This window comes from Piliocolobus tephrosceles, chromosome 19 (genome assembly GCF_002776525.5).
Source record: "Piliocolobus tephrosceles isolate RC106 chromosome 19, ASM277652v3, whole genome shotgun sequence".
In the NCBI taxonomy this organism is placed as follows: domain Eukaryota; kingdom Metazoa; phylum Chordata; class Mammalia; order Primates; family Cercopithecidae; genus Piliocolobus; species Piliocolobus tephrosceles.
In genome coordinates, this window is record NC_045452.1 from 64,099,731 (window position 1) to 64,119,083 (window position 19,353).

Consider the following 19,353-nt stretch of genomic DNA (forward strand, 5'->3'; position numbering starts at 1 on the left):
TCATTTTGACATTTTATGGCTGTATACAATGCACTGCACAAATATAATAGTATGTATTTTGAACATCCTTACGGCTAAATATTTACACCTATCCTCCATGATTTTTTAAATTTAGGATAAATCTTAGACATGGGATTGCTGCATCGAGGGACATGTAACATGTTAAGGCATTTAATTTTTGTTACAGTTTTATGAAGGTATAGTTGATGAATAATAAACTGCACATATTTAAGATACAATTTGACAAGTTTTGACATATGTGTACACCTGTGAAACCATCATCACAATTAAGATAACATTTCGTTGTAATCCCTCCCTTTGGCATCCTTCATCCCCAGGCAACCCCACTGATCTATTTTCTTTCACAATAGATGAATTTGCATTTTCTGGAATTTCACCAAATGGAATCACACAAAATATGTTTCTTTTTGTCTGGCTTCTTGCACTCAGGGTAATTATTTTGAGATTCATCCATGTTTATTTTCCATATGTGTGTGTGTATTCTGTTTTGATACTGAGCAATAAAATTATATTGTATGGATATACCATATGATCATTCACCTGTTGATGATGGGCATTCCAGTTGTTTCCAGTTTTTGACTATTAAAAATCAATCTGCTGTGGACATGTTGTGTAAATCTTTTTATGGATATAGGGCATTTGATATTTATTACCAATTTTTTTTTGCTGCAAAGATTACATACTTGGTATTTTGAAACTGGAAAAGTTCCATATAAGAAAAATTATAGCTACTCTTTTCTTTCTTTCTTTTTTTTTTAAGAAATGCACCTTTAGGAGGATTTATAATTTTTTGTACGTAAATTAATTTAGCACAGCACACTAAGAAATTCAAAATTAACCAAGGGTAATAAACACATCCTAGCAACTATAAACCTTTTTCACAGCTTATTTTGTTGAAGCAGCTACTTTTATCGATTATTATCTGGAAAGCAAAGATCTATTGCTTTCTGTTAATGAACCAGCATTCATAAACAATTGATATTTTCTGTCAAATGACTACTTTTGCATCGAACTTGAACAAGAAAAGGTAATGGACTAAGTTGAACTTCATCAAAAGGTGTTCCAGAATCTGGTTTGGAATAGATGCCAAACTATCTTTTCCCTCTTGTTAAGATGCATACTTGACTGAAGGAGGACGGGGAATCCGAAGACTCTGGATGACATCAGAGCTACTTTTCAACAACCTTCTCAGTTTTCTTTCTCAGAAAGCAGAGGCTCAGAGCTTGGAGACAGACGGTGAGAATATTTTTTTCCTGAGTTCTTAAGGCTTAATCATTATGACTTTAATATATTTCAGACAGTTCTTTCTCAGTTATAAATTAGCTTATAATTCAAAATGTGTATTATGTGCTTCATCTGTGCAAGTTATTTCATCAGGCAATGTGGTTTAAAAAATGAATGAGATACAGTCCTTCCTTTAAGGAACTTATATGGAAAGAATAAATGTAGATAAATAATGTAATCAAACAGTAAAAGAGGTTAAATGCCATAAGAGAAATGGAGAAAAATATTCTTGAGAATTCAGTATGTAGATTACTTCTAGAGAGAGGAACTGGGAAGCTTGAAAGAAGAAATAGTATTTTTGTTGATAATCTGATTGATCAAAAACCAGAGAAAATGGACAGTTAATACAAATCCTAAAATAGCAATCCCAGATTTCAGATAAAAAGTTAATTACCATTTTGAGGAAAGATAGAAAGCATGTTTGATTATTGTGTGTTTATTATAGTAGAGGCCAGTGATTACTTTTGGAATTACGTAAAATTCCTCTTACAAAAGAAAGAGCATTATTAGCATTTCTGAGAAATGATAAAGTAATTGGATTAAATTAACACAAGTAGGTGAGCAGAGCAACAAAAAAGACGATGAGTGGGTGGTTAATTCTACTTGGATTAACATTCCTGTTTTCTAGTATAGCTACAACCTAAATGAATTTGTCATGTCTTAAGCTCGTGGACCTTATGCTGCTTATTTCTGGGAAGGAGAAATCCAGGTGAACTAGATGAAGGCATAATGATTGATTATTGTGCTCATAATCAGTTGTGAATAGTTCAGTTTCATCTAGCTAACAGAAAAACTGGTCAGAGAGAGAGAGCAGATACAATGTGCTGAAATTCACCATGTTTAGCTGACCACAGTGTTTCCAAAGTGGAATGGCAACTTTGAGCCAAATTTGCTCTTTACCTGTAGGCCTCATATGGTTGTCACAAGGATAATCCTAACTGCTTTTTCTTCACTATTCTGATAATGTTCAGAAAACCTAGTAATGAAGTTATTTTAATCACCCACTCAAATGCTTAGCTTTTCTTGTAATTTCATCAAGAAAATCTTTAAAACATTATTTTTTAAAAGACTGCATAAAATTACTAATAATTATTTGGTTGCAAGTCACTTTTCATATATTCATATATTGTTTCACCTCTAAATTGGAATTTGAAATCAACGGGGCAATTATTTGTAAATACTAAAATTGTTATTCAGATATAATTAGGTGTTAATCACTGGTTGGTAGTCTGAAATCTGCTTTTACATTTGATGAAACAGTTGATATTGAACCCCACTTCTGAACTTCTAATTTTGTTAAAATTAACATTATAATCATGCATATTCCTGTGACCACCCCCCCACCCCAAGATATAATTGGTTTGTTGTTGTTCTTAATTTTCAACACCTTTGTTTTACCACATAACCGGAAGGATAAGCAAAGCTCACTGGATCCAACTAAGAGTTGGATGAGTAAATTATAGGTAGCCGTCTGGTAAATATACACAGCCAATGAGTTCTTAGAAAATTGTCAAATTTAGATTTTTCTTTCAGATTAAAAAATAAAGACGGCCAGGCATGGTGACTCATGCCTGTAATCCCCGCACTTTGGGAGGCTGAGGTGGGCAGATCATGAGGTCAGGAGTTCAAGACCAGCCTGACCAATATGGTGAAACCCTGTCTCTACTAAAAATACAAATATTAGCCGGGCATGGTGGCGCGCACCTGTAGTCCCAGTTACTCAGGAGGCTGAGGCAGGATAATCGCTTAACTCAGCAGTTGGGGTTTCAGTGAGCCAAGATTGTGCCACTGTACTCCAGTCTGGGAGACAGAGAAAGACTCCATCTCAAAATAAAAGACGTTATAATGTATGGTGAACAACTTTGAAAACTAAAAGTTTATAAAAACAAGTTACTAGTAGTGATTTTCTATATTCCTTTCACATATTTTTAAATGTTTTTAGATTTTAAAGATGATTATGTCAAATGTGTTTTTTCTAAAATGTGTTATTTTAAATAGGTTTTCCTTTTGAACAAACAGACCATGGTCAAATAAGCTTGGGAGATGTTGGGTCAAAGTATAGAATGTCTTTTCAATAAGCCTTTCATTAACCCAGTGGACTGTGTCTCCAAAAGGAGGATCTGGTATATCTCAGGAGATGAGTATTTGACAAGTTGAGGATTCTAAACTAATGTTTTATGAGGTTTTTACTATAGTTTGTCATACCCTGCAAAACACTCATGTTATATTTTTAAGTATAGTAATTTTTTTTTTTTTTTACTGAAAGCTCAAAGATAATGGTTGGGAGGAAAAGGGATGTAACTAATTGAATATTGCAAACTAAATAAAGAATGAAGTGTTTAAAAAACCTTTTAGTGTCTTAGGCCATGTTTCTCTTGCCCTTTTGTTAGCTCCTTCTTTTGAAAGAGATACAACATCATATGGAGTAACTAACAAAATTAATTCACCCTTTATTATATTTTATAGGACTTTAAATACTTTCTGTGCTGTTTATCTCAGTGTCTAGTATTTATTAGCTAATTTTGATAGAAATTGCTAATACCAAAACAGGAAATATCTTGGGTAGTGTTAACTGAATGACCGTAAATCAATTTAGCTTAAACACTTGAATATACTATTTTCTCTAACGGAATTTTTATTGTTATATGTCACGATTTTCCACTAGGAAGAGTTCTCTATTGTACTTTTTTTCTAGTTTGATTAAATTTTTGACAACTATTTTAGTAGAATAGATGTCTTGAGTTTAAAACTTTCACGTCAGACATAAAGTATGTATATAAAATTGTTTTTAAAAAAGGGCCAGTACTGATGAGTTGGGTTACAAGGTTGGTAAAGTAGGCTAATTGTGTACATGGAATGCCTTTCCAACTTCATAAAATATTCCTCAAAGTCATTTTTTTTAAATTTGTTTAAGAAATAAGTCTTTGTAAAATGTCTTTAAACTTTCACACCAGATTTTTAGTAGGAACATGATACTGGTGAAATAAAGATCAATTTATAATGTAGGTAAGTTGTCTTAGGTGGAATTAATTGCCGTAAACCAATTTGTCCTTCTCACTAGTGTTTTCCTGGCCTTGTGGATAACCCTGGTAAGAAAATCTGTATGCTTGGCTCAAATGAATCATTGTTAGTTTCCAGCGTTGATTCCATCCACTCTTAATTCCCTTTCTTACAGCCAACCATCTTCAGAGTCTTACCATTTCTCATCTGGAGCCCTTGTGCTGGCCTCTTCACTGACGTCCTTGCTCCAGTCTTTCACAGCCACCAGGTCTTCCTGAAACTCCAGCTTGCTTGTGTTACTTGTCTGATCAAACATCATGTAGCAACTGCAATAGCATAACAAACATGGAAAAGTAATAGATCTTCCTTAATCCTAGGAATAATTAACAATCCTTATTGTTACTCTGGGAAACATTAATATAATTAACTTTTTTTAAAAATTTGATATCTTTAAAGAATTGACTTTTCTTTAAGTCTGTTACTTAGTATCTTAATTGATATAACTTACGTTGTTTGAGGAGAAAGATCCCTACTAGACTAAGCCTCCATATCAACTCAGATTTTATAAAGTCGCTCTATGTGAAGCCTCCATATCAACTTAGATTTTATAAAATTCCTGTATTCTAAGCCTCCATATCAACTCAGAATTTTTTTTCTTTTCCATGAAAGGTTTCAAGTGAAGTAATCAAAATAATTTTAAAAGTGTTGATCAAACTGTCAATACACTTTTTCTCCTCTTACTTTCTCTTCTTCAGATCTTTTTTCACTGAAATAAACTGTTGTAAACCTGATAGTCTCCTTGATTCTCTGCTACATTTGCCCTTCAACAGTGTGGCCAGCGGTTTGCATATCTGAAAATTGTTTGATTCTAACATCAGAGCTTATGCATTTTATTTAGATAACTAGAACTTCTTCATTCTGGATTAGAGATATATGAGTAATTTTCACACCTCATTTGCTTCCTTTTTGCATTTATTTATTAAAAAAATGTTCACAGTAAAGTCTATGTAAGCTTCTAGCTTGAAGCTTTGTCTCCTGCTATTGCTGCCCCTCTCTGCACCCCCTCCCCACCTGCCATCTTGTAGCCCATCCTCCAAGCTAGTGCTTCTCAAAATATCTGCAGTAAAGGCCAATAATTTGTTTCCATTTTATTTTTTTTAGTAACCCACTTATATTGTCTTTTAGAAAAGCTTCTATGACAGATTAGAAGTTTTTAAAAAGACTACAAAATCTAAGTCCACACCCTTCATCATTAAATTTAATTATCTGTAACTTTTATAGAACATGCCATCAAATTATTTTGTCATGTTCTATAAACGTTTGTCATTACTGGCAATTTTTATTCTTGGAGGGGATTACTTAAAGTTTCTAGAACATACTCTGTGCCATTGTGCTTCCTGGACTGGGCTGATGGTCCTCCTACTTTCTAAAGAATACTGAAGCTTCTTTTCCTGTTGGGAAAGCCTTGATTGTCCCTAGAGTCAGTTCATATGCAGCCTCTGTGAAGCACCTTCACTAAAAACAGTGTTCCCTGTCTTATAACTCAGTCTTCTCCCAAAAATCATGTCTTTCAGTGCTTTCTCCACTTTGTCCATGCCTTTTTTTTAGTAGTATCTCACTATGTTGTTGATTCTGTTTTTTCCTGATGAGATTGTGAGCCCACTAAGGGCTGGTTTATCACTTCGTTATCCTTGTAACTTCAGCTCTTAACAACATAGCAGCTTCTTTATAAATATTTGTACATTTGTTACTTCTTGTATGGTAAATTCAGAATAATAGAGACTGCAGAGTTGGAGATTTTTCATATCCTCCTTAGTCTACTCATCTTTTTAGAAAGTTCTTTCTTTTCTTTCCTCATCTTGGTCTTAGGGACATTCTGCACAGAGAACCATATTTATCTGCCATAATTATAGTGGAAATTCCTGAAATTAGAAAGAAGAGATTATGTTTGAAGAAAAGCAGCATTGCATTTTTTTAACTATTACTAGCAGCAGCTCTCAAACTTTTTGCTTTCAGGACACTGTTTTTTTTTTTTTCCCCATACCAAGTCTCGCTGTATCGCCCAGGCTGGAGTACAGTGGTGGAGTCTCAGCTCACTGCAAGCTCCGCCTCCTGGGTTCACACCATTCTTCTGCCTCATCCTTCCGAGTAGCTGGAACTACAGGCACCCGCCACCACACCTGGCTAATGTTTTGTATTTTTAGTAGCGAAGGAGTTTCTCCATATTAGCCAGGATGGTCTCAATCTCCTAACCTCATGATTCACCCACCTCAGCCTCCCAAAGTGCTGGGATTATAGGCGTGAGCCAGCGCACCTGGCCTCAGGACACCTTTATATTCTTAAATTATCAGGGACCCAAGAGAGCTTTTATTTTTGAGATTCATATCAACTGATGTTTATCATATTAGAAATTTAAACTGAGAAAAAGTTTGAGACAAGAGTTACACAAGGATGCATTCCATGTATATAGCCTCTAGACAACTCTACTGTACACTTATGAAGTAATGATACCAAAAACCAGATAACATTTAGTATTATGAAAGTAGTCTTTACCTCGTGTGCCTCCTGAATGGGTTATGGGGACCCCTGGCATCCTTGGACCACCCTTTGAGAACTGCTGTATTATGGCAATTAACTTGTCTAATTGTGAACAGAATCTTCTGTTTTTCTATTCCAGTAATATTAACCTTGCTTTTTTGTTTGTAGATTAATAAGTTTTTTTTTTTTTTAATAACTGCACGGCATATCATATTACCTACTTTTCTATTAATGTCTAGACCTAGAATGTGCTGGAACTTATTGCCAGCGTTGGCTTGGCATCTATAAGACAGAGATGCTTACTCAAGGAGAAGTCATTTTATTTGTGGATACTCAGTAAGGTCATTCTTAGTCGTGCCCTGTCAATAACCCTGACTGTCAAGTCCTTTTTATGGTTTGTGTACCTTCTAATACTTCTGTGGTGATTCACCCAACTCCAGAGGTTTCAGAGGTTTGGTCATTTAAAAAAATAATTTCACAAAATGAAGTTGATGTGTTATTTTGCAGGATTGACTAGGCTTCCCCTCAAGTCTTTCCTTCTCTCCTTTGTGTGACCTTCCCCTCCACTTGCCTCAACCTGATCCCTGATGCTGGCGGTCCTTTTCTGAGAGTACAGTCTGCTCTCTGGCAGATATTTACTTGGCCCTGGTGACTCCTGTTCTGTTTTACTCCCTGCTCTCTTACCTTGGCTGATACTCTGTTAAATTCTTTCTGAGGTTTTAGCGGGACAGTCAGTCTCTACAGTATTTGACGACTCTCTTCAAATTACATTGGTACTGGGTCTTCCCTGAGAGTTCTGGGAATGCGTTGTGTACCTTTCAGCTGGATGGGAATACCAAGATGGCTGCTAGTTCCGACACTTGATTTACTGACAGCTTCATTTTCTTTTTACTCATAGTCTTTTTATTGTGTGATGATGTCATGCAAACTGGAATTTGGGGACTTGATATCATTATGAGTGATCATCTAAAAACATGAAGCTGATAGAATGTTGGGTAGTTTTTATTTTTTAATTCTGTGTCTTAAACATAGCCAGGACTCAATAAATGCTGAGTTAATTTTTTTTCTCATTAGTGTTGGATAGAACGCTTAGCTCCAAGAACCACATTATAATTTAAGTCGGACATCTCTGTCTTATAGCCAAGGGAAATACGCTCTCACACTGTTCTGAAAAGTTACATGTTACTGTCTTAGTAAGCAAAACCCTTACCTAATACTTAATGAAGCTTGATAGTTGAAATGTACAGAATTCAGATTTCAAACACGATCTGATTCTGACTCTTTAAAGCACCCCTATAAGAATTACTACTTTTTTGAAACTTTATAGAAATCCATTTTTAGCACAGTGTTTATCAAACCTAGGCTTGAGATATAGTAATTATTTTTATCGTTTTTATCTTTGATTTAATGAAGTTGCTATGAAATAACACCCTATGTTATAGCACTGTTTATGTTAAACAAATTGCTTTCTAAATAGTCAAAGTGGATTTCATTGTTTCCAGAGCTGTCTTTTCAATTCTCCTGCCTTTACCTTATTTTGGCCATGGCAGTGCACTGACTGATCTACAGTTTCTTCTTCCCTCCAATCTGTCAACAACTCCATAGCTTCTGGTTTTGTTTTTCTAATATGCTTTTCATAATACCATTGCTTGTAAGGAAACCCACCAGATAAAGGCCAGCTTCTTGGCATGGCCTTGATTCAAAGTCCTTGGTCCCAGTTGCATTTCCAGCCTAATCCCCACTCCCATTGGACTACCACGCTTCCTGTGTCACACTCAGCTCTTCTTTGCCTTTGAGTGCTATTTCTGGACCCTAGAATGGCTGCCGTTCTCTTCTGCCTGGCTAGCCCTTACTCATTGTTTAACCATCACTGACCACCACCTGCACGTGCACGTATGAACCAAAAAACCTAGTTACAACCTATCTGTGTTCACAGAGCACTTTTTAGATATTTCAGTCATTGCATTTAACACAGTATATACTCTCTCTCCTTTGGCACAGAGGCTAAGAAAGAAAATCACCAGCGCTGTGCCCTCTCGGGTCTTATTTACTCATGAGGTATTATTACTCTGTCCTTTTCCTGTCCTGTTTAGGAAAACATACCTGAATCCAAGTTAGTGAAAGTGTGGTTATTACCCAAGTTATCTTGAATTTATTTAGTCTGTTTTTTTAAAAGGTAATAATTTGCAACCTCTTAGACCTTATTAAATTCTGTACTTACACGGAATACTTACACTAAATACTCTTTAGAACTAATCATGACATACCTTATATCTGATGATGACAAACCAGCATATTATAGATGGAGACACACTGATTTTAGGATATATTGCGATTTAAGCATTTCAGCTCTTTGTTCCACCAGACTATTTATTTCTTGAGAGCCAGGACTATTTTATTCATCTTTTTCCTTTTGTTGTTCTAGAGTAATGATTTAAAAATTTGCCTACTTTAGCTACTAAATTGAATTTCGAGAGCATTGCCAGGGAGGAATCAAACACCCTCTACTGGCATTAATACTTTCTCTTTTGGCCCATGCACTGGTAATGCTAAAACATCAAATGTCATGCTGATGTTTTTATAACAAGACCGAGATTACCTTACCTTGTTTTACTTGTGTCACTTTCACTATTCTAATGATTTTTTTCCTTTCTTAAGAATGAATTCATCACGTTGGGAATAAGAAATTTAGTAAACATGCTATAATGTAATTTTCCTTCCCTGTAATCTTAGTAAGCTATATGCAGTATGCATGAAGTTTGTGACTTAACCAACTAAAACCATGTGTTTTTTTTTGAAAAATGAAAATTCTAGAGATAAATATTGATGGAAATATTTTTTAGTCTTAAAATATGAAAGATACAAATAGAGCTTCAAGTTTTACATTCACTACACTGAAATATAGTCAAGAAAGAATTCGACCTGAAGTCTTTAATAAGCACAATGGAAGGGTTATTTACTTTTGGGAACTAATAGCTGCCTCATTCTTTGTGATTGTCTGCTTACATAATTTGTTATGAAAGAATGCTTCTAGGTAAACCCTTTCTCCAGAATGCTGGTGGTTTGTTCTCTTCTGCTTGGGAAGGGTTAAGAGGAGACAACATCCTGTCAAAGACCTTGTTTTTAATTTTGCTTCTCACACTGGCACAGATCCTGCTAAGAGCAGCCCAGATTAGTTCGGAAAACCTTTGAAGAGATTTAAGATGTCCTTCAGCCAGTTTGAAGGTTTTTGTCTTGCAAATCCAGTACAAGGGCGCCTGCAGGCATCTCGACCCTTGCTGTGCTGCTGATGCAGCTCAAGGTCACACTAACCCGCCCTGTGACATTCAACAACAACAAAAAAAATTATGCGGTGAAACTGCCTCAGCGTTCAACCAACCAACAACTTCCTTTAGTGAGGAACTGAGGAAGAAGTCTTTTTTACCCACCCTTTTTCTCTTTTGGGGGGCTCTGTGAATTTTTGCTGTAGGAAATAATCCCGGATTTCTGGTGTGTGTGATGACAAGGTCATTTCTTAATTAGAACACATGTAAAGAACAAAGCTAAATGGCTTCAAAACAGCTTTGTAGTTGATGGAGAGGATTTAAATTATTTAAAGAGATAGTCACCCATGTATGATGGAAGCTGAATTCTAAAGGCATTAACTCCTTCATTCCTATCTACTTGTCATTGCTTTGAATTCCGTATGTCTGACTTCAGAGGGTTGCATTCTAAACTTCAGAGAATTTATAAATGCCCAGTTTTAAAATGATGAAATATAATTTATAAATCAAATTCTCAGATAAACTTTTAATGGAGATGTTTTCTCCCCATGACATCTATCTCCTAGAAGCATTATCAAATGGCTTGACTTAGGAACTAGGAATTACACACTTTTCCCTCTGGTAACTGTGATTTATTTATAATGTGTTGGAGGTGGGTGAGTAAAGTGCTGCTTTATTGCCTCACCTTCTCTCTTTCTCACTTTTATCCATTTGTGATTTAGAAGTCTAGTTGAGCAATTTTCTCCTGCCTCTTTAGAAATAACAGCACATATCATTCAGGTTTCTCAGCTTTCAAAGAGTTGGTATAGGAAGACCATTTTTTTTTTCCTATAAAAAAAAAGTAATCCTAGTTAAAAATGAACTTTAAGAAAGTTGTTTCTGAACACGCATGACATTTTAAGGCACAATGAGACCATGTCCATGAACACTCAGTAGCCATATTGGATCTGCTCCCGTTCTTGGGGCTTGTTTCCCCATGTTCCTCCTTTGCTGCCTGCGAATGTTAACTACCAACTAAATTAGTTGGACAAAGTCCAAGTGCATTGGCTTTGTGTGCTTGAGAGCAAATGTGTATCACCTCTGCCGGATTGGAGCAGTACAATCTAAGAGAGTAATTTTGTGGTTGATATTTTCTTTATGTATATTGTGTATAGAAGCACACGTTATTTTTTTGTCCACAAAATGACATTGTGTACAGAAAGTTACCTTCAACATTATGATATTAGCAAAACAGTTTTCTCAGAATTTATACCCAGTTGCTTTTTGACTGAAGTAGAATCAGGACAAGTACAATATTTTAAGTGTGATGATTTAAACTGATATTTTGGATTTGTGGGCCGCACTGAAGAAATTTTGTTTGAGGGGATAACATGATGGACTGTGTAAGAACAAGTTAGAATGAACTAGACTTATTATTCTGAAGGATTTTTCTCCTATTGAGAAACAATTTTTGGGGTCCATGAAAATACATAGTTTTAAGTCAGGGTATTTTAAAGATTTCAGGTTTGCAAAAAGAAAGTATTGGAGGGGAAATCTATATGCAAGGAAATGGTTAGTGTGATTCATAGCATGCTGCCCTTGCCTGGAGTCTGGTGTGCCCTAAATGTCATGTATGACCCAAGCTCACCTGCTAGTAATTTCTAATTTACTGTCCTAATTCATCGATTTGTTATCACTAATTGTTCTTCATTTACTTCTGTGTAGTTTCCAGTACCTAAAGGTTTGAAAGGTTGCTGTAATTGGCACCCGCAGCTGCTCTTTCTTTTGACAGGGGATAATTTTGCAGCCTCTGCTTTGTGTGACAGCTGCCTAATTGGGCATTCTCCCCTTGTAGCAAGCCTGCCTCCTCCAGCCTCCCTGCTGACAAATGGTGGTGGATTATAGATGAGGACACGCTGACCCGTTCGACCTTGCTGAGACAGCGGGGAGGGGCCTCCTGCTACTTGAGGGAAGCGTTAGGTCATTTAGAGGACAAGGTCATGAGCCAGGTGGAGAAATGACATGATATCACATGACAGTAGCCTGATGACATGGTCAGTGTGTCAAGGACAAATGCATCAGTATCGATTAAACGTTATTGCAATACTTTTCATTGAGTCCCTAGTATTTCTTAATTGTTCCTACTGATTTTTTTTTAAGAAATAGAAAAAGTGCAAAAGGAGACACATGTATTTTAGCAGTGTTAGAACAATTGTTTACATGAAAATAGAATTGGCATAGGATGCCTCCTAGTAAGTTTCTTCAGTATTTAGAGTGTTTTGTTCTTAATTTTTGCTTAGTTTGCAGCCCCCTAACTATCAACACTTTTCAAGAGTTGTTTGAAAATTAAGGCAGGCAAATTAAAATGTGGCAATGTATGTTGTTAAAAAATATTTAACAACGTCTGTCATTCCCCTACTCAATGATTGGCATAGCTTTTCATATTTTGAATAAAAGAAAAATAAGCCAAGTGAAAATGTGTAATTGAAAAGAACTCCAGAACTCTAGATTTATAAGATCAGCCATACCACCGTGAGGCCATAATTATGAAATGTTAAAGGTACTTTTTAAATAATTTTTGAGACCTGAAAATATTTTTCAAATAGCTTGGGATTATTCATAATGTAAATACTTCAAGATACATGAAAATCTGTTGTATGTCTTGTTACTGGTAATGCACATGCTTCTCTTGAGAAAGTCGACTTGAGCTATTACAATATATTGTTAAGTGTAAAATCTTCAGAATCCATGCCGAGTCTGTTAACCCTGTGTTAATACCTGAAATGATAAATTCATGTAAAACGGCACTGGATATACAATTAAGAAAAATGCCTAGTTTTAAAAATGGTTAACAGTTGAATACAAAGAGGACTGATCATGGTTCTCATTTCTGGAAAAACATTGTTGGGCACTTGAATCTAAGTCCTCAGTTCAACAGGAGGTAATTTTATGCCCCTGAGATAAAAAAAAAAAAAACAAAAAAAACGAGGCATGGTAAAGTGTGATGAATTAGTTCACCGAAGTAGACACATCTGTATTTTCATGGCACGTGTGTGTGTGCGGGCGCGTGTGTGTGTTTCATTTTGACCATGCTGTGCATGTGTTTAGCTGCTCTCAAACCCTGACTCAAGCTTGGTGGAGGTTTAATCCTGTGCCCTTGTACACGTATACTTGATTAGTAGTTGTGGTTATCTCAGCAGAAGACATACCGCCCTCCTCCTTGTATTGGTCGGGACCTGGGCATTGGGGAGTCAAGGCAAAGGAGAAAGAAAAGAGATTTTACATTAGTATTCTATGAAAGCCTTACTGTCTGCAGAACAAATTGATCGCTCCGGTGTACCTGTGCTTGGCACCACTGCTGTGAAAGAAAGGTAGGGCTGTAATCTGTTTTATTGTATTACATATTGTGACACTCCAGGAATATTTAACATGCACTCTTTCTATGGCACGTGCTGTAAGTCTAAGTAAAGAAAAAGGAAATAAATGAATGGAGAGTATGTGAGAGCAGTGGGCTACAGCTGTGTTTACTTCAGTCTGAGAGAGTTCATTCGAATAAGATAATTTTACTGAAAGCGTCACTGGGAGCATAACCTGATTGATAATGAAACCCTGTAAAGTGTTCTGAGGCACTAAATCTGCTTCCCTGCTTGAAACATGTGAGGCAGAGATGAAATGCAAGCTAATACTGTAAGATTTTAACCATCAGGTGGGAGCAGTTGTGGAGGTGGTTATGGACATAGTTTGGAAAATTATTGTAAATTATTTTAAATTGTGCTTTAGTACATTATATTCTTAAAGGTCCTCCATAACATGTTGTAGAGGACAGGAAAGAGATTTTCATTCAAAAAAGAAAAGAGGCGGAGTGGCCACTCTACCACCTTCAGCTACATTAAGGAAATTAAGAAATGTGTTGTTTACCTTATTTTGCTAGCTTGATTTGCGTAAACATTGTATGGTTTATTATGTTGTAGAAAAGGAAATTGCACATTTCTTATAGTTTTTTTTTTTTTTTTTTTTTTTATTCTGTGAATGTTATTCAGATAGAGACTTGTGGTGTGCAGTTTGGGATATTTAGAATTACTTCATATGAAAGGAATAAATGCTTTAACATTTTATCAAGTGATTAAAATATCTGTGATTGGAATTGGACCCTGGGGCATTTTTAGGCATTCTTAAAATGTGGTCATAGCTGCACTTTTTCAGTTGTATATAAATCTGTACTGCGAGGGGAGAAAAGAAATTCCTCTTGTCCAAGCCTCTTGCCACATGTGAACGGCAGGTGCCCTTTTCCCTCTTCTGTCCCCATTCTGATCCTTGATTACAATCAGAACACTTGATTTAGGAGAGAGAGGAAGCAAAGTACCTCATACTAATACATTGATGAAATGAAAGTTGTTTCCTATTGTTTACTTTTGTATTCTTGAAACTGGTATATAGCGTTACATTTTTTAGATTGCATTTCACTTCCATGTAAATGTGTGAATAAGTGTGCTATGTATAGTAATTATACGTCCTGAAGACATTCCGGTACAAATCTGTATAATCACAAGCTATAGACATTGGTCTAGACTGGCTTGCAGATACTTTTATAGAAAATGACCAAGTGAAGAAGCAGTTTTAAGCCCCTGTCAATAATAAATATATCACTCTGTGACATAAAACATTGATTAAAATGAACTATTTGAGGTCATATTATCTATAAAGGGGATTTTTCAAAGAACTGTTGAACTGCCTCACACAATTCAGACTATTAAATTTTGTTTCAATTGGATATAGGCATCAAAATTATTTGTACTGTATTTTTGTACACCTAGTTTTGTGGGTTTTTTTCTTATTGAAAAAACATATCAGAAATTGTAGAGGAAAAGTAAACTATAGAACTAGAAATCAGAATATTTTATTTTTCAGAATAAAACATTCTCTTAAACTCCTTTTACTTATAGTTTTTGATTTTGTAATTACTTTACAAATTTTGAAGATTTTAGAATCTTTCACTTTCTCAAAAGAAATACATGGTATGCACATGGTTAATAATTAGCCAAGTAAGATGGGGAAGTTAAAAGAGGATACCAAGTCGAGAAAATTGATATTTTCCTCTTTTTTTTAATTTTTTTTTTAATTTTTAGACAGAGTCTCACTCTGTCGCCCAAGCTGGAGTGCAGTGGCCAAATGTCAGCTCACTGCAAGCTCCTCCTCCCGGGTTTACGCCATTCTCCTGCCTCAGCCTCCCAAGTAACTGGAACTACAGGTGCCCTCCACCTCGCTCGGCTAGTTTTTTTGTAATTTTAGTAGAGACGGGGTTTCACTGTGTTAGCCAGGATGGTCTCGATCTCCTGACCTCGTGATCCCATCTCGGCCTCCCAAAGTGCTGGGATTACAGGGTTGAGCCACCGCGCCCGGCTGTTCCTTTTCTTATTTATTTATTTTTTGATGGAGTGGAAGATTGTTTTAACGGGAAAGGACTATATTTTGTTTACCAAAGTATCCACAATGCTTAACACTGTACCTGGCACATAATAACTGCTTAATAAATATTTGTTAAACACATGAATAAGGAATACTCAACCGCCCTCCCTTCTCACCCACCCTGTTAGATTGTTTTCTTCTCTCTTGGCTATTTATGGTTTCAGTTTGTGCACTGCTCATTGTAGTGAGGTTTTACATCAGTTGCTCTTTTGAAAGTACTCTAGGTATTGAAGGAACAGGAATTCAGTGTTTTAGAACCAACCTCTGAATGGTGTTTATGGAATTGTTTTCCAGTCAGAGTAATTCAAGTGACTGAGTCGTAAAGTGTACTTCTTCCAAATGTGTGCTTCGAGTTCTTCACCTCAAGTTGCCTCTGCTCTTTTCCCTCATATGCAGATCTACTGTGTTATTGAATTTTGTTCAGCTGTGAAATCTAATTCTTAAGAGTTTCATCTTGTCAGTTTAGGTACATTATGCTTCTTAACCAATATCAACAAATTGTTTTAAACATCCAGGAAAATTACCTGTTAATTTTAGTCAGATATATCTAGGTCCATTAAATTACAGAGAAAACAAACATTTGATATGTTATTATGACTATTAATTTAAGCCATGAGATGGAAGACATTCATGAGAACAACTTTATGTGGGTGACACATCCCTAAGTTCAGTAAATGAGCATGCAGTGGTATTTGGTATCCAATGTTAGCTAGGCTTGGATTGGAGTTCTTGAGCAGTAGGAACCTTAGGAATTATTATAAAGAGTTCATTTAACTGATGAGAACACTGGGCTTTAGGCAAGTTCCTACTTAGCCACTGTTGTAAAACTGCTTAGGACCTGAGCCAGGGCTAAAACACAAATCGTCTAGCTTTTAAAAAAGTGATTATTTTTTTAACATGATATTAACTCTTTGTTCAATTTTATGCTTCTGAAATAGTAATTGTTATGTTTATGTAGCCACATTTTATTCCTGTAGCCACAGTAAAGTGTCAAAAATTGAGAAGAAAACTTTCCGTAAAATTAGTGGCCAGGCACAGTGGCTCAAGGCCCCTGTAAGCCCAGCAGTTTGGGAGGCTGAGGTAGGAGGATTGCTTGAGCCCAGGAGTTCAAGATCTCTCTGGGCAACCATAGTAAGGCCCTATCACTACTAAAATTTTAAAAATTAACTAGCTACTTGGGAGGTTGAGGTGAGAGGATTGCTTGAGCCCAAGAGTTCAAGGTTGTGGGTGAGCTGTGATTGAATCACTGCACTCCAGCCTGGACAACAGAGCAAGAACCTGCCTCTCTCTCTCTCTCTCTTTCTCTCTCTCTCTCTCTCAGAGAGTTTCATATTGAAATAAACTTGTGAATACAGTTGACCCTTGAACAATGTGGGGATTAGGAGTCTCCAGCTGCTGTGTAGTTAAAACATTTGCATCTAACTTTTGACTTCCTCAAAACTTAACTACTAATAGCCTACTGTTGACCAGAAGCCTCACCAATAACATTAAAACAGTTGATTAACATGTATTTTATGTGTTATATGTATTATATACTGTATTCTTATAATAAAGTTAGCCTAGAAAGAAGATGTCGTGAAGAAAACCGTAAGGAAAAGAAAATATATTTACTCTTTGCCAAGTGGAAGCAGATCATAATAAAGGCTTTATCCTCATCATCTTCACATTAAGTAGGCGAAGGAGTTGGTCTTGCTGTCTCACGATTGGCAGAGATGGAAGAAAATTTGCTTGTAAGTAGACCCACACAGTGCAAGCCAGTGTTGTTCAAGGGTCAACCGTAGCACAGTCACAAACACATTATATAGTCTGTTGATATTTGGTATCTGTGGCAGTGTTTTCTTTAATAATATAGTCATGACTTTGCAGAGGAAGGCAGCCAGTTGAGACTCTTGCTATGTGGAGACCACCAAAGGGCAATGCTTGCCTCCTTCAGTGATGATTAAATGCTGACTTTTCAAGAAATTCAAGAAATATTCTAATTCAGATTGTTCATGGAGAGATTAGACTCGTGGGGTTGGAGCTGGGGTTTGCAGATAGGTCCCAGCAGTACATGTCAGGTAAATATTCAAGTTAAAGACTGAGAAGGTCCATCCAAAAATTACATGCCTAGTTCCCGGTGCTGACAGACTTAGCTATAGGTGGGTCAGGTCTTCATCCACATGGGCTACATTCATGACTTGATTTTATTTCCAGTAGAGAAATGAACAAGGAACTTAAGACATGATCAGAAAGCCAAATTGACCAAACATAGAGATACTGGAGAAACTACTAGACAGTAGCGGTGTAGTTTGGAGCCATGGCTGTCTCATGCTCAAAATTAAGTTTATAAGCTTACAAGTCATAGGCATGGTGGTTAAACTGTTTCTAACCCTTTCCCTCCAGTTACTGGAAAATAAATCTCCAGGCCTGGTTCTTTAGTTCAACAGTTGGGCAAAGTTTGCAAGCAAATTATTTTACCTCTTTACACCACAGTTTCCCCATCTGCAAAATGGGGAATATTTTAGTGTCTTCCTCTTTAGGTTGTGAGGATTAAATGAGAAGACAAATGTATAATACCTGGAGTATATACAAATTATAGATAAATTATGTAGATATATATAAATGTGTACATATAAATATATTTATATATATTCAAGGATAATATAAATAATATATATAATGATTATTTTTGTGGGTTTATGTGTCTGCGTGTAAGTTTGCGGAGTCCTCTACTGATACATTTTTTTATCCTGCTGTTAATAACAGATGACTTGACTAGGTAACCATAATATGGGAGCTGTATCCATCCATTTATTTCTGTTTTTTACCTATTAATTTATTCTCAGATTTTAACCTGGTCTGTGACTTTAGTCATATTTTTTCCTCTCCCAAAGTGTATATTTTTTATCATGATCAGTTATGTGACTTTTTATTTGTACTGAATTTATTAAAATATGTATCAAAAACTGCATAATTGTCAGTGATCACCTTTCCACTTGAAAGTATAACGTGTCTGAAGGAACCGTGAATCTCGGTTTAGAACTATAATAAATGATTTGGAAAATGAGAGTTAAGAGCAGATAAGGTAAAATTTAATTTGTTTAAATCTTAACCAAACTTTATCTTCCTTCAAATATCACTCATAGTTTCCTGACTTTTTTCTCCCTTTAATTGTAAAAATTTCTTGGCAATCAAAGATTTTTTGTAGATCTGTAGGAGACTGGGGTGATCTGACTTTATAAGTGTGAATGCCAAATGAATAGCAATTAACACAGTACCTTTCTCAGGAAGGCAGGAAAGGGAGAAATATTCGAAATGCCTTATGATTTGATTTGAGTTTAAGTAAAGTTTTATTTTTTATTGGATAGAACTTGTAATTTTTAATAAAGTGATTTTTTATCTTTATAAAAGCATCTTGAAAATAAGAATTTTTCAAACAATTATATCTTGTAAGCATCTTTATTTGGCTTATAACTTAAATAATTGTATATATATTTGTTGTTTTCTTGTGTGTATATTATGCTCCCAGTTGTTTCTGAATGTTATGTATAGATATGGTCAGACAGCAACTAAGAGTAATGGCATGCAATTATTATATTTAGCAAAAATTCAGTATCTCAGATGTGCCCATGGTGAACAGAATAAAAGTCGTCCTTGTTCTCATGGAGTAATAGTTACAGTCTAGTGGTGGAAAACAGGAGATAAACAAATATTTAAAAAGCAAGGAAAGCAAGCACAAAAAATGACAGAATGAGAGAAGTCCTAAGACAACTGTGATCTCTGAGGTATTCTGCTAGGGAAGAAATGGGGAGACGGTTTGCCT

The 19,353-nt window shown here is 35.8% G+C and overlaps 1 protein-coding gene across 6 annotated transcripts in view; it reads left to right on the forward strand.

Moving 5' to 3' along the window:
• Positions 1-19,353, forward strand: part of NRIP1 (nuclear receptor interacting protein 1) — a 104,888-nt gene that overhangs the window by 49,539 nt on the left and 35,996 nt on the right. For 3 of the 6 annotated variants that reach the window (XM_023227489.1, XM_023227488.2, XM_031934607.1), the window contains one exon: positions 1,135-1,257. The exons of the other annotated variants lie outside the window; for them this stretch is intronic. The gene's annotated coding sequence lies outside the window, so the exon portion shown is untranslated. The remainder of the gene's footprint in view (positions 1-1,134; positions 1,258-19,353) is intronic. 6 annotated transcript variants of the gene reach the window in all.